We start from the raw sequence: 4,776 nt of genomic DNA on the forward strand, positions 1-4,776 counted from the left end.
AAATAAAATAAAAATAAAAATAAAATAGTTGACATTATAAAAAATCATTAAAGTGTAGATCCTTGTGGGAACAGGGATGGGAACAACCTTGTCAAGAATGAAAATGGGGATGGGGATTTTCGCGAAAAAGGGGATGGAAAGTGGAGTGGCTCCCCTTCAATTCCCCGTCCCACCCCATTGCCACACATCAATTTTAACTATGTATATAGGGGTGTTGGTCTTGTTTATAATAATAGCTTTTTTTTTTTGTTTATAATAATACCGTCTATGTCCAAACCCAAGAGGCCAAACACAACACTCCCTATTCTATTTTACAAACATTTAATTGATGTGAATTTTATCCCTTACATCCTTCAAACTTTTCAATGTCAGCATCTCAAGAGGCTCTGAACAAGGCAGGCTTCTGTTTGCTGATAATCGGCGAGAGACCTGAAGCATGGTGGGTCGAGAACTAGGATCGACATGAGTACATGCTAAAGCAAGGGTCACCACCAAAACTATCTCTTGTTTAATGGTTCCGGCTGGAGGTGGTGGTGTCCTCTGGTCTAACGCACTTCCAAGATGCAGATCATATTCTTCATTCTGTAAGCACAGAAGCTCTTCACCTGGGTGTTTTCCCATGATTACTTCTAATGCTACAACTCCAAAACTGTAGACGTCGCACTTGTCTGTCACCTTCATAGTTGTGGCAAGCTCTGCAGTATAGCATAATGGAATCATAAGTGAAAAAAATTAAGTTGAACGAAAGCTAACACGTAGGGTCTGAATTAGTAAACAAACTAACCAGGAGCTATGTAGCCATATGAACCAGCTACTGAAGTCCAATTAGATTCACCAGCTCTTATCAACCTTGCAGTCCCAAAATCAGAGATCTTAGGCTCAAACTCTGAGTCCAGTAAAATGTTATTCCCTGTAATGTCACGGTGCACGATGGGAGGCGAGCAGTCATGGTGCAAGTAGGACAAAGCATGCGCCACCCCTTTGATCACCTTCAACCTTTACTCCCAGTCTAACAATGTCGCTGCTTCTTTGTTATTCAGCAAATTTCCCAAGCTACCTTTCTCCACGTACTCATACACCAGAAACATGGTTCCGTTGTAAGAGCAGAATCCATGCATCTTTACTATATTTCGGTGTCGAATTTCAGTCAGAGCATGTATTTCAGATTCAAAGTTCTTCTTCCATTCATTCCGAGCAACCTCATTTTCATGGGATGACGATGATGGTGAAGAATGAAGACGCTTTACAGCTAAGAAGTCACCAGTTGGAAGCACTGCTTTGTAAATGCACCCTTGACCCCCTTTCCCTATGCAGTATTTCTCATTGAAGCTTTCTGTAACAGTGACAATGTCCTTGAACACTAATTCTCCATTGTAGTTCCATACACAGAATGAATTGTTGCTTCCTGAATCATGGTTTTCCTCCACAATTATGCCTCTGGTCTTACAATGGAAGATGAAGAATCCAAGCAAAGCTAAAAGAAATAATGCAATAGTTGTGACAGAAACAGTTACAACAATAACCAGTTTCTTTTGTCTACTGTTTTTGTTATTGCTTGTAAAAGAACTGTTATGACTAGTACAAGGGGGCAAACCTTGCACCTTTTCGCCGCACAAACCTGGGTTACCCGCTAATTCCTTGGGAGAAGCTCTTTGAAAGGCGATACTATCTGGAAGCGGACCTCTAAGATTGTTATTCGATATGTCAACAGACTGAAGGCTCCTCAGACCTTGTAGGGCAGGAGGTATCAAACCAGAAAGCCTGTTGTTAGAAAGTTTCAAGTTTTCTAATTGACTCAGGCTTCCAATCTGTGGTGGTATTCCTCCAGTGAGTGAATTTTGACTGAGGTCTAGAGAAGACTGTAAGGCCACCAGATTCCCAATCTTCCATGGGATTGCCCCATTTAATTTGTTGTGGTTGAGTTTCAAGGATATTAGTTGCTGGCAGTCCCCCACCTCCTCAGGAATAGACCCACTTAGATTGTTCTGTGACAAATCAAACTTTTGTAGACGTGACAACCTTCCAATCTCCGATGATACCTGGCCTGAAAGCTGATTGTTGCTCAAGTTTAGTTCATATATTAGTGAAGATGAATGAAAAAGTTACACTGGAACCTCTCCGGCCAATTGATTTGAAGAGAGATCTAGAATTTGCAGGTTTTTCAACTTTCCAATCTCCGCAGGAATTTGACCTGATATCATGTTATTGGACACTCGAAAGGATGAGAGATTCAAACAGTTCCCCCAGCAGTTTGATAATATACCAGATAGTCGGTTATCGCTCAAATCCATGTATGTCAAATTTGGGTATACCCCAAAAGCATCAGTAATGTCTCCGTCAAGAAGGTTACGCTCAAGACGGACTCTGGTTAAGCCTGTGCAGTTTTTAAGGCTTGGAGGGATGGATCCATCGAACATATTTTGATCGGCTGTCAGGTAGACAAGCTTTCCACCAATACAAATTTGAGGAGGGAGCTTGCCTGTGAAATTGTTAACGGAGAAACTTACACTTCCCAGAGAACTGGGGCCGAAATCTTTTGGTATATTACCAGAGAAATTGTTATAGTGAACATAGAGGGAATTTAGGTTTTCCAAGTGGGTTATAGATGAAGGCAAGGTTCCATGAAGTTTATTCAAACTCAGGTCCAGAAATTGTAGTCTTTTCAGTTTACCCATTTCATGGGGAAGGGTTCCACTAAGCTGATTATTCATCAAACTTAGTTTGGCAAGCCTAGACAAGTTCCCTATGCTGGGGGGGATAAAACCAGTTAAAAGGCTATTAGATAAATCAAGTTCATACAAATTCAAAATATTTCCAATCTCCCAAGGCATAGAACCTGATAATTGGTTCTGGAATAGGATCAAGAAATTGAGCTTATGAAGTGAGCCGATCTCAGGAGGAATTGTTCCACTTAGGTTGTTTTTATGAAGTTGCAAAGAGATTACTTCTGTCCAATTGGATAAGAAAAATGGATGGATCTCACCAGATATTTGATTGCTGGACAATCCAAGCTCAGAGATTCGTGTTAGAGAAGCCATTGAAGGAGGGGCCTACAAGGTTGTTCTGTGAGAGTTCTAAGAAAGATAGGTTGGTGCAAAAGCCAAGCTCATAGGGGATACTAGAATCCAGACCTTCTTTCAGGAGATTTAGTCTTTCAAGCATTCTAAGACTTCCTATGGAAGATGGTATTGGCCCATGAAATGGATTTTCATGTAACTCAAGGATTCTGAGGTTGGATTGGAGTCCAATTTCGGATGGTATTGTACCATTCAGCCTGTTTTCTCCCTGCTTCAGCTCTTGAAGTTCAGCAAGGTTCTTGATTTCCATTGGAATCGGTCCTTCAAATTGATTTTGAGTGAGGTTCAAGAACTTAAGATCCTTAAGACTAGTAACAAGTTGCACAGGGATCATACTCGTGAAATTATTATATGATAAGTCAAGAAAGATGAGCTTTGAACATTGGAAGATGAATGGTGGAACTTCTAGTGTCAGATTGTTGTAATGGAGGTTGAGATCAGTTAGTGAAGCCATGCTCTTAAACCGAATTGGATCAGGACTGTCTAGGTAGTTTCCCCCCAGATGGAGATGCGATACCTGTCTTTAAATTACTAAGCTGATATGGAATTGGACCAACGAATGAATTGTTGAAGAGGCAAAGCACTCTTAGATTTAACAGATTTCCAATCTCCGAAGGAATAGCACCTGTGAAATTGTTGCTACCTAGATCAAGAAAAGCAAGTTTTGAAAGTAACCCAATCTGAGTTGGGACAGCCCCAAAAAATGTGTTAAGGTTAAGGTTGAGAGAAGTGAGTTTGGGGAAGGAAGAGAAATTGAACTGGTAAAGTGTGCCAATGAGTCCTGACTTGGCAAGATTTATTCCGACAATTATCCCGATTTTATTGCATCGAATTCCAGTCCAGTTGCAAGGAGTAGTGGTACTGCTGCTGCTGTTTAGGGACCATAAAGTGAGACCGTGGGAGCTTAAACTATTTTTCCATTTCAGCAAGGCCTCTGCTTCTTCCTGTGCTGGGGTCTGCAGAAAAGAAAAGGAAAACAGAAGAAGAAAGTAATAAAACACTTCTCTCATGATTGCACCTTAAATGGTTTAAATCGTTAGCTTAATTTGCCTAGGTTATAATGTTGATGTTCCATTTGTCTCGTTTAAAGAGTTAAACATATATTCAATACATATATCAGGATAAGGTTGTCTACTCTCTCTCTTAAAGGTTTTGTAGTTAACTTGGTTCCCCAACTGAAATTTCTAATTCAGCATCAGATGAGACTAGTTATAGGCTTCATTTGGCATTCCTTGTTTTAAGGATTCATCCCCTTTTTGTGGTTGAAAACTTAGGTTATAATTTTGAGAAAACTTATGGTTGTTTGGAAAAAACAGTTTGGGCCGTTTGGGGGCTTCCTATAAGAAGAGAAGATACCAGCCTAGGGGGTATTTGGTATTGGAGTTGTGCTGCCCATAGTTTTGGTTGATCAATAAAATCTGTGAGAAATGTGTTGTCATATCATATGTCAAGTGTCATTTCAACATTAAACTAGAAAATTGAAGGCCTTTTTGGAGTTCTGTCCACTTCTTGGGTGTGTTCTTTTTTTGGATTTTGAGAGGGGAGAAGTTGGTCAATGGGAAGAATCACATGTTCATTTTTGAGATTTATGTGGGGATTAGGGAAAGTTTCACTTACCCAAGCAAGTGATACTCATTTCTTAGGTGGGTAAATAACTTTGCTAACACTTGAATTTGACAAAAATGCCCATTTTAATAAT

The 4,776-nt window shown here is 40.1% G+C and overlaps 1 pseudogene; it reads right to left on the reverse strand.

The window, feature by feature from the left end:
• Positions 1-321: 321 nt before the first annotated feature.
• On the reverse strand, positions 322-4,087 carry LOC148791727 (uncharacterized; annotated as a pseudogene).
• Between the last annotated feature and the right edge of the window lie 689 nt (positions 4,088-4,776).

Source organism: Nelumbo nucifera, chromosome 5 (assembly GCF_055504915.1).
Source record: "Nelumbo nucifera cultivar China Antique chromosome 5, China Antique-T2T, whole genome shotgun sequence".
In the NCBI taxonomy this organism is placed as follows: Eukaryota; Viridiplantae; Streptophyta; class Magnoliopsida; order Proteales; family Nelumbonaceae; genus Nelumbo; species Nelumbo nucifera.